This window comes from Mobula birostris, chromosome 2 (genome assembly GCF_030028105.1).
Source record: "Mobula birostris isolate sMobBir1 chromosome 2, sMobBir1.hap1, whole genome shotgun sequence".
In the NCBI taxonomy this organism is placed as follows: Eukaryota; Metazoa; Chordata; class Chondrichthyes; order Myliobatiformes; family Myliobatidae; genus Mobula; species Mobula birostris.
Genome location: NC_092371.1, coordinates 215,692,520 through 215,704,201, shown reverse-complemented (window position 1 = coordinate 215,704,201; position 11,682 = coordinate 215,692,520).

Here is an 11,682-nt window from a genome sequence, read left to right as displayed (position 1 = left end):
TTCGGTGACTCCCTGTTTTCCAGAAAGAAAAGAAATGAAGTGCTAAGGGGAGAGACTGGATCACCTGGTGATTGTTCAAAAGGGCTAATTAGGACAATTAATCTTTATAGTTTTAGCAATAATTTTGAGGTGAAATTGTATAAGGCACAAAACTGGACCAAGCACATCATAGTTAACAATCCAAGTTAATATGCCTAACCTCTTCCTTAATGACAGCTTAAGTTCCTCAGCACATAAACTGAAGCTCAAAAGCCACTGTAGAACAGTACATTAGTTGCTAAATTACTCATTGTGGCTGGTACCTGGCAATATAGCATTACCAGAATTGATGAGATGACAACAGCTGGTCATTCAGAGTTGTTTGGGTACCAGGAACAGAGGCAGAAACATGTCACCCAACAATTTCCTTCTAGAGAGAGCCTTCAGAAACACTAACATTCTACTTAATTCTCCCTTCTGAAGCAGCTTTGAATGATCAGATTTTCCAAGGTATAATCTCTGAGATTTGTGACATTTCTTGGCAAAACCTTCTGCCAAGGAATTACTCCTGGAGAACTGAGGTTTCAGCGAAGTGCAAGCGGCACCTTGGACAATGGACTTGCGACATCGCTAAGTTCCGCAGTGAGGACTACCATAGATTTCACCCAGCAACACACGATAGGTAGGAGGAAAGGAATGATTGATAAATGCTCATAATCCTTCATTAGGATGCTTTTTCAGTATCTGCAGCCTCTTATGTCTCCACTGATTTCATTCTTGTGTCCATGAAAGCTGCCACAAATACCCAGAGCACTCACCACGGGCCCGAAACGTCGACTGTACCTCTTCCTGTAGATGCTGCCTGGCCTGCTGCGTTCACCAGCATTTTTTGTGTGTGTTGCTTGAATTTCCAACATCTGCAGATTTCCTCGTGTCTGCACTCACTCAATTTCCAGTTTGGAGAAGAACTTCTTCCTTTGTGAATGCCCTATGTCTGGGAAGCACGTTTAGCTCCTCTAACTTCAAATCCAGACTACCCACCTTTTACTGAAGTCAGCAGGGCTGTGTTACGTACCCCGTAACTGGGTTGCCAAACCAGCAGAAGTGGATCACTCAGTTGGAGTTTGGATTACTAGAACTAAGAAAGTTTTATTAAAGAAACAAGCAACACAGTACTCTAACCAAAAGGATAATAAATGCAACAGTTCAGCAATGATAAACACACATGTGCACAGAATTAAGATAACAGGATCAATCAAGCTCTATCGTTGTCTAGGAGCAAATGACCAGTTTCAAAGTGACACAAAGTTCAGTTCAATTTAGTTCAGTTCGCAGTAATCGTTGCCATGGGAGATGGACAGTGTGGGGGAAGGAGAGAGAGCAAAAACAAATGAATATTCAAGGCTTCCACACACAGACCTTCGCAATCAGCTTTCGAGCGAGTCCTTTGTGATGTCATCTGAGGTCACCGACCGTGACCCCTCCGTTTCCAGATACGACCGTTTCTCTGCGCAGAACCTGGCACCCAGGCAAGGGTGGACACACACCAGGTTCCCGCCGATCGTGCCTTTCCACCCTGAGCGTCTAAGACTTGATCCCGCGATCAGCCGTCCAAAAGCTTCCTACCGACTTGTGAGAGGCGCACCGCTTCCAGGGTCTCGTTACCTTGGGTGTCGTGTGTGTCCTGCCTTAGCGAACCTGTCCCTTTTTATACCCCTGCTGGGGTATCGCCTGTCCATCACTTCAAACAGTTCAGGGTTCAAAGGGGGAGCTGCTCTTGACAGCTCTCCTTCCCCTTCATTACACATCTCCAAATGCTGCTCCATTGCTTTCCTTATCTCTCTCTCTCCTGAAGACAGGTGGCAGACCAACTGCTGATCGCACAGGACAGCTAACATCTTATCTATGTGTATTCTTGTCACACTTCCCCCCTTTAAGGATTTTTACCGGGGGGTAAAAATTACAAACATGAATACATTATTTGATACACACACAAATATACATCTTTATCAGCTATTTGGCTAATACAGCGAGTTTGAAGTTGTCAACACCTGACAGACAGTCAGCCATCACATTTTCTGTTTCTTTTATATGTGTTATTAATAATGCCTTAGACCAGGCTCCAACTTAGCAAACTTCATAGTGGCCAAAAACACTGATGAATTGTGATCAATGTAACCTCTCATTTGGTTTTTGTCCCGGACCATAATAACAAGGGTCGTCCCATTCCGACTTAGTTTTCTCTCGCAACGGCTTAGTAGGAGGGGGAGGGGTAGTGACCGCAGAGTTATTGCAAAACTTCCTACAGTACCCCACCATCTCCAAGAGCCTTCTGAGGGCCCTCTTGTCTGTTGGGGTTGGGAGGTCAGCGATAGCCTGCACTGTAGCTTGCATCGCTGTCAGCTGCCCCCGTGTCACCACAATTCCCAGATAAGTGACCTTCGGGTGGCCGAACTCATTTTTTTCAAGGTCCACTATCAAGCTGGCTTCAGACAGCCGTATTAAATTGCCAATACACACCGCTGTGTTCGTCAGCCCTTTCGTCACTGAATTACTCATTCTATATGGTGTTGCTTACTAGGCTAACCTATTGAAACAGACACCACCCAACGTCCCAGTTCTTTGCATCACCTCGGGACAATCAAACACACGGGTGCGAGTTGTTTAATTACTTCTCCTAAAGAGTCGCTTTGTTCGGGGCTTAAGGGAGAGACCTTATCAGCAGACCTGGCCAAAACAATAGCCTTCTCCCATCTGATCGATACCATACTAATCTTTTCAAAATGGTTTCTAGCTTCATTGATTTTCGTGCTAACACCTACTAGGTTTGTTAGCATATCAAAAGCCTGTGACCGTCCCAGTTCGCTTCGGCCATAATCAATAACATCCTTCCCCCGGGGCAGCCAGTAAACCTCTTTCATGATTCCACCAACTGTTTCCTCCAGCACCGCAAAATGTCCACCGGGGGGTACCTCGTGGGCCAGGTTAAGATTCTACATCCTCATAACTCCTTTGCACCACCCCCCATTCCTCATCTGCGGGTATGGTACTGGATTTCCCTTTCTTCCTTAGCACTTCCTCCTCTACACAATAGCCTACTAGTTCCCTTGTTAATTCTGTGTCAGAGAGAGCTGTCTCTGCCAAAACCATCAGCCCCTCGTCTCGCTCCTGCGTCTGCACAAATTCTTTCCTGGCTAATGCTACGTCTGTCCCAGCTCCCTCACTACCTCTTGCCTCACTACAATCCTTCTTTTCACTTTCTACCCCCTTCTCGTACAAGGCTGGCAGAAACGTCTCAGCTAAATTGACTACCGCGGTCCCGTGATGAACCTGTGAGTCCATGGGCGGGGCCTGAATGCTGGCAGGCTGACCTGTCAATCTCACGACTGGAAACACAATTCCCCTGGCAAGGTCATTACCGAGCAAGACTTCCACGCCTTTCATCGGTAATTCGGACCTCACCCCGATCGTGACTATTCCAGAGACCCAGTTGCTTTGTAAGTGTACCTGGTGCAAAGGGACTGTCTCTGTCCCTTCCCCAATACCTTTGACCTTGACCTCCCCAGTCTGGGTCTCTGAGCTAAACTCTAATACACTCTTCAGTATTAGTGACTGACACGCTCCCGCGTCTCTCCAGATCCGCACTGGAACTGGTTTTAACCCCTCCTTCACTGACACCAATCCGGCCGAGATAAACTTCTCGCGCCCTTCCTGAACTTTGGCAGACCTGTCCTTCCCTAGCGGTTCGTTTACCAGCTCGATACAGCCAGTCAAAATCGCTGTTTTCCCTTTTCCCATCTCCTTCTTTGGGGCAAAGCACCTGGACACAAGGTGTCCGACTTTCCCGCAATTATAACAGACGACCCCAGGAGACTTCCTACCAGACTGCTCCCGGTCTACCTTATCCTTCTCACTAGTCCCCGGCTTACTTTCTGACTTTTCTGGCGGACTCTCCCTGCCGTCCTGACTACCCTTCTGGTAGCCTTTACTCGGGGCAAACTTCATTTTATGCGTCAATGCATACTCATCCGCTAACTTAGCAGTTGCGGCTAACGTGGCTGCCTCTTTCTCATCTAGGTAGGGTCTCGTACCCTCAGGGACACAACCTTTAAACTGCTCAATCAGGATCAGCTGCAGCAGTCTGTCATAATCCCCCTCTACCCCCTTTGAGGCGCACCAGCGCTCACAATATGTCTGCATCTCACAGGCAAACTCTAAATACGTGCGGTCCCACTGCTTCCTTGCATTCCGGAACCTCTGCCAGTATGCCTCCGGGACCAACTCATAAATCCTGAGGATGGCCTCTTTCACCACCTCATACCTCTGGGCATCTTCCGTGAACAAAGCTGAGTAAGCTTCTTGGGCCTTCCCTTTCAGTACACTCTGAAGCAAAACAGCCCACTTATCCCTTGGCCAGTCCTGACTTATAGCCACTTTTTCGAAATGGAGAAAGTACTGATCCACGTCGGTATCGTCAAATGGGGGAACCAGCCTAACCTCCTGGGTCGCCCGGAACCCTCCACCTTGGTTCGGCCCGAGCCCCGGCTCTGCCCTTAGCTTTAACTTCTCCAGCTCGAATTCCCTTTCCCTCTGTTTCTCCTCTCGCTCCCACTGTCTCTCTCTCTCCCTCTCTCTCTCCTGCCTTCCTAACTCTTTCTCTTGCCTTTCTAACTCTCTCTCTTTCTCCCACCTTTCTAACTCTCTCTCTTTCTCCCGCCTTTCTAACTCTCTCTCTTTCTCCCGCCTTTCTAACTGCTTCTCTTCGTGTTCTAACTGTTGTACTCGGAAGTTGTGCTCGAGTCTCAGTTTTTCAAGCTGTACCTGTACCGCGTCTCCGGCAGGTTTTTCAATAGACACCACCCCCAGCTCGCCTTGGGGAAACACACCTTTAGATGCATAGTGCTCTATGATAGCTCTGTGTATCTCCTCTCTCCTCATTGTTGACTTCCCCTTAGCAAGATTCAACCGTTTGGCCACAGCTACCAATTCCGATTTCCTGGCATCCCCTAATGCCTCCAAGGTCGGCGCCTTTATAAATTCCTCAGCCTCCATTTCTGCTGTTTGTCTTTTCTTTCTTTCGGGAATTTTGACCCAATCAATTTACTCCGTCCCAAATTTAGCATTCAAAATCGCGGACGAGAACCCCACTTATGTTACGTACCCCGTAACTGGGTTGCCAAATCAGCAGAAATGGATCACTCAGTTGGAGTCTGGATTACTAGAACTAAGAAAGTTTTATTAAAGAAAAAAGCAACACAGTACTCTAATCAAAAGGATAATAAATGCAACAGTTCAGCAATGATAAACACACATGTGCACAGAATTAAGATAACAGGATCAATCAAGCTCTATCGTTGTCTAGGGGCAAGTGACCAGTTTCAAAGTGACACAAAATTCAGTTCAATTTAGTTCAGTTCGCAGTAATCATTGCCGTGGGAGATGGACAGTGTGGAGGAAGGAGAGAGAGCAAAAACGAATGAATATTCAAGGCTTCCACACACAGACCTTCGCAGTCAGCTTTCGGGTGAGTCCTTTGTGATGTCATCTGAGGTCACCGACCGTGACCCCTCCGTTTCCAGATACGACCGTTTCTCTGCGGTGAACCTGGCACCCAGGCAAGGGTGGACACACACCAGGTTCCCGCCGATCGTGCCTTTCCACCCTGAGCGTCTAAGGCTTGATCCCGCGATCAGCCGTCCAAAAGCTTCCCACCGACTTGTGAGAGGCGCACCGCTTCCAGGGTCTCGTTACCTCGGGTGTCGTGTGTGTCCTGCCTTAGCGAACCTGTCCCTTTTTATAGCCCTGCTGGGGTATCGCCTGTCCATCACTTCAAACAGTTCAGGGTTCAAAGGGGGAGCCGCTCTTGACAGCTCTCCTTCCCCTTCATTACACATCTCCAAATGCTGCTCCATTGTTTTCCTTATCTCTCTCTCTCCTGAAGACAGGTGGCAGACCAACTGCTGATCACATAGGATAGCTAACATCTTATCTATGTATATTCTTGTCACAGCTGTAAGAGTAGATTTATTAAATGCACTTGCTCCTCTAACCACCACATTTGGGTATAGATGCAAAGGAATTCATGCAGATGATAGTGAAACACACTGTCTTCTCAAGATTTCAAAAAGACCTTTGACCAGTGGCCAATCTGGACATTGGAAGTTTTGAGAGGAGGAGATGTCAGTCAGGTCCACTGTGCAAGAACAAAAGGCAGCAGTGGGTTGCTACAGCAAAAAGGAGCTTTGACCAGTGGCCAGTCAGCGTTTGGGATTGATTAACAAGAGCAAGGCAGGGGCAAGCACAGTGGCTGTCATCTGAGTGGACAGAGTCAGAGCGGTGATCTTGAGGCTTTAGCTCTTCAAAGCTTCTGCGAAGCGAGGCTTTAGTCAGAGGAAGCAAAAGAATATAAAAGCTCAAGGTTAAGTTGCCTTCCCTTCTTTATATCTTCTCAGTTTGGACAGTAGAGATGTCAACAAGTAGGGATGTTAAGGAGTTGGAGCTGGAGCTGAATGAACTCTGAATAATTTGGGAGGCTGAATGAATAATAGATAGGAAATATGGAGAGGCAGTCAGACCTAAGGTGAAGGACATAGGAAATTAGGTGGCAACCAGGAAGGGGAAAGGGGTGAAGGATCCAGAGCACCGTACCCCTGTGGCCAACCCCCTCAACAACAGAGGAAAGTCAAAGTTGACTGGTATCTGGCACTGAGTCTGCCTCTGTGACTGTGAAGGGAAGCAGGTGAAGAGGCATGCTGGATCATTGGTTTCCTCTTCCAGAGAAGGTGGAATCTGTACTGAAGGGATGGTTTGCACCTGAACTAGAGGGGGAGAAATATCCTAGTGAGAAAGTTTGTTAAAGCTGCACAGTGAGGTTTAAACTAGAGCTGCAGGGGATGGGAACCAGAGTGTCAGAACAGTTAGTGGAGAGGTTATGGAGGCAGCTGTTGGTAAGACTTCAGAGACGATTAGGAATCAGAAGGTGCAACTAATGTCCTGAGTTGCGTATATTCCAATGCAAGAAGAGTCGTAGGAAAGGTGGATGATGGTGCTGAAGATGAGGTAGCTGGTTTACAAACGGGCAATGTTGTAAAAGACTATTGACAGGTGAAAAATGCAGTCAACAGGGTGAGTTGCAATGTAAAAGGTGGACAAAATTGCTAAGTGTCAATACAGGACTGAATGCGCGCAGTATACAGAAAAAGGTAGAAGAACTTGCAGCACAGATGTAGACTGGCAGGTATGATGTTGCAGGCTTCACTGAATCATGGCTGAAAGAAGATTATAGCTGGAATCTTAATGTCCAAAGATACACATTGTATTGGAAAGACAGGCAAAAGGCAGAGGGGGTGGCATTGCTCTGTTGGTAAAAAATGAAATCAATCAAGTCAAGTTAAGTCAGGTTTATTGCCATTTAAAGATATACATGTATATAATGTATATAACCATGTATTGTACGTATAAATGAAACAACATTTCTTCAAACCACGGTGTAAAGCACAGTAGTACACTTAACAGATGATAATTTACGAAGGTACAGATAAAATCTACAGAGAAATCACACATAAATAACAAAATAAAGTGCATTAATATTAAATATTGTAAGGCACGGAACAGATTAACCAATGACACTTCAAATACGATGCGGTTGGGAGTTCAGAAGCCTAATGGCCTGAGGGAAGAAACTGTTTCTCATTCTAACCAGTCTTGTATTTATGCATCGTAGTCTCCTGCTGGTGGTAGACAGTCAAAAAGGATGCTGGATGGAGGGGTGGGATCCTTAATAATACAAAGGACCTTGTGTATGCAGCGCTCCTGATAAATGTCCCTGTTGGATGGTAGGGAGACCCCTATGATCCTCTCAGCTGTTTTCACTGTCCTTGTAGGGACTTCTGGTTCGATGCTCGACTGCTCTCATACCCTTAGTGATATCTAAATACTAATGAAATATCATTAGCAATGCCTTCTCAATTTCTTCAGCCACCTCTTTCAGAACATGGGGGTAGACCATCTGGTCCAGGGGACTTATCTACCTTCAGACTTTTCAGATTCCCAAGAACTTTCTCCCTAGTAATGGCAACTTCACACACTTCTGCCCTCTGGCACACTTGAACTTTTGATATACTGTTAACGCCTTCCACAATAAAGACTGATGCAAAATACTTATTCAGTTTGCCCACCACTTCCTTGTCCCTCATTACTGCCTCTCCAGTATCATTTTCCAGTGGTCCAATATCTACTCTTGCCTCTCTTTTGCGCTTTATGTAGCTGAAGAAACTTTTGGTATCCTTTTTAATATTATTGGCTAGCTTACCTTCATGTTTCATCTTTTCCTTCCGAATGACTTTTTTTATTTGCCTTCTGTTGGTTAACCTCCCACTAATTTTTGCTCTATTATTTGCCCTCTCTTTGGCTTTTACATTGGCCTTGACTTCTATTATAAGCCACAATTGTATCAACCTGTCTTTAGAATACTTCTTTCTCTTTGGCATGTTTAGTTCCTGCACCTTCCGAATTGCGGCCAGAAGTTCCAGCCACTGCTGCTCTGCCGGCATCCCTGCCAAAGTTCTTTTTCAAGTTTTGGCCAGCTTTCCTACCATGCCTCTGTAATTCCCTTTACTCCACCGTAACACTGATACATCTGACTTTAGCTTCTCCTTCTCAAAGTGCAACGTGGATTCAGTCATAAAATGATCACACACCGCTTAGAGTTCCTTTACCTTAAGCTCTCTAAACAATTCTGGTTCAATGGACACCACCCAATCCAGAATAGCTGATCCTCTATTGGACTCAACCATGAGCTGCTATAAAACGCCATCTCTTAAACATTCTAGAAATACCCCCTCTAGGAATCCAGCACCAACCTGATTTTCGCAGTCTACCTGCATATTGAAATCCCCCATGACTATTGTAAAATTGCTCTTTTGGCATGAATTTTCTATCTCCCATTGTAATTTGTAAACCACATTTTTAGCACAATTTGGGGGTCTGTATATAACTCCCATCAGGGTCTTTTTACCCTTGCAGTTCCTTGGCTCTACCCAAAACAATTTAATATCTTCCGACCCTATGTTACCTCTTTCTAATGATCTGATTTCATTTTTTTTACCAACAGTACCCCTCTGCCTACCTGCCTGTCCATTCAATAAAATGTGTATCCTTGGAGATTAAGCTCCCAGCTATAATCTTCCTTCAGCCATGATTCAGTGATGCTCACAATGTCATGCCTGCCAGTCTGTAATTTTGCTACAAGATCATTTACTTTAGTTCATCTACTGCGTGCATTCAAATATAACACCTTCAGCCCTGTATTTATTACCGTTTATCATTTTGTTCCCCTTTTACATTGCAACTCATCCCATTGATTGTAATTTTGACCTATCATCAGCCTCTGCTTCCTAACATTCTCACTACACACTGCATCTGTTTGTAAACTAACTACTTCATCTTTAGCCCTATCAATCCGGTTCCCATCCCCCTGCCAAATGAGTTGAAACCTTCCTGAACAGCTCTAGCAAACCTGCCTGCAAGGATATTGGTCCCCCTTGGGTTCAGGTGTAACCCATCTCTTTGGTACAGTTTCTACCTTCCTCAGAAGAGACTCCAATGATCCAGAGATCTGAACCCCTGCCCCCTGCTCCAGTTTCTCAACCACTCATCCAGCTGCCAAATCATCCTATTCTTGCCCTCACTGGCACGTGGCACAGATAGCAAACCAGAGATCACTATCCTGGAGGTCCTGATTTTCAGCTTGCTACCTGGCTCCCTAAAATCTCTCCTCACCTCCTCTCCTTTCCTATGGAAAACATCGGTGCCAATACGTACCAAGACTGCTCACCCACCCCATTGAGAATATCGTGGACCTGATCTGAGTCTTCCCTGACCCTGGCGCCTGGGAGGCAACATACCACCTGAATGTCCCAATCACGCCTACAAACTCATCTCTGTTCCTCTGGCTATGGGGTCTCCTATCACCACTGCAGTCCTCTTCTCCTCTCTGTTCTTCTGAGCCACAGCACCAGACTCAGTGCCAGAGACCCAGTCACTGCAGCTTCCCACTGGTAGGTGGCCCTCCCCAGCGGTATTCAAGGTGGTACACATTATTGAGGGGAATGGCCACAGGGGTACTCTGTGCTGGCTGCTCATTTCCCTTCCTTCTCCTGACAGTCACCCAGTTACCTGCCTCCTGCAACCCAGGGGTGACCACCTCCATGTCTCTCCTATCTATCACCTCCTCAGTCTCCCATATGAGCCAAAAATTAACAACCTGCAGTTCCAATTCCTTAACACTTTCTCTGAAGAGCTGCAGCTTGGTGAAGCTGATGCAGATATGATTATCCAGGAGGCTGGAGGTGCCCCAGATTTCCCACATCTCACACGCAGTAGAAAACACTGCCCCCGGAACCATTCTCACTGCACTACTATGCCCTAACAGATGAGGAGTGAAGAATTGAGAAGAAAAAGAGAAACTTACCAGATTCTTACCTTACCCAAGCCTGATGAACCAGAACCACTCCAAGCACTAGCCCACTCAGAACAATGGCCACTCCAAGAACGGCCGGACTGCTCACTCTTGCATTATTTTTATTCGCCCTTTCTAATGAAACCCGTTCAGCGATTGGTTTCAGTCTAACTCTAAGAAACTGCAACGAAATTCTGCCTTTTTAGTCTTGAGCGTGGACCTGATTGAAAAGATAGCTCTCTTCTCACACACCGGCTCAGCAATTGGTCACTGTCCAAATTCTACTGATGCCAGAACTACATTCAGTAATGCCCACTATTTCTGGAACTGAGTACCAATATATAATGAAGCACAAGAGTACTGTTTTTGAGCAAATACACATGAATTTTGATTTCGGCAAACACGAGGAAATCTGCAGATGCAGGAATTTCAAGCAACACACATAAAAAGTTGCTGGTGAACGCCACAGTTAGTCCTGATGAAGGGTCTCGGCCCGAAACGTCGACTGTACCTCTTCCTAGAGATGCTGCCTTGCCTGCTGCGTTCACCAGCAACTTTGATGTGTGTTGTTTGAATTTTGATTTTGTGTCATTTTTTTGCTTTTCAAACAGCATTGGAAAGATCATTAATCTGTTATGGGAGCCCACAGATTTAGGGACCAGGGTTTGATTCTGACATTCGGTGTTATCTGTGTGCTGTTTTTTATGTTCTTCCTGTGATTTCATGGTTTTCCCTCAAGTACTCCAGTTTCCTCTAACTCCCTAAGGTATGCTTCTTTGTTAAATGGTCACACTGTAACTGGGTAGCAGGGGAACATAGCGATTAGAGCAATTGCTTAACAGCACCAGATTTAAGATTGGGTTTTGGCTCCCACCACTGCCTATGAGGAGCTTGTATGTTCTACCCACAACTGTGTGTGTTTCCTCTTGGTGCTCTGGTTTCCTCCCACATTACAACGGTTAGGATTAGTGAGTTGCAGTCATGCTATCTTGGTGCTGGAAGCATGTCAACACTTGTAGGCTGCCCAGCATAACCTTCACTGATTTGATTTGATGCAACTAATAATAACACAGCATAAGGAATAGGAGCAGGAGTAGGCCATCTGGCCCATCGAACCTGCTCCACCATTCAATAAGATCATGGCTGATCTGACCATGGTCTCATCTCCCCCTACCTGCCTTTTCCCCAACCCTTAATTCCCCTACTATGCAAAAATCTATCCAACCTTGTCTTAGATATATATA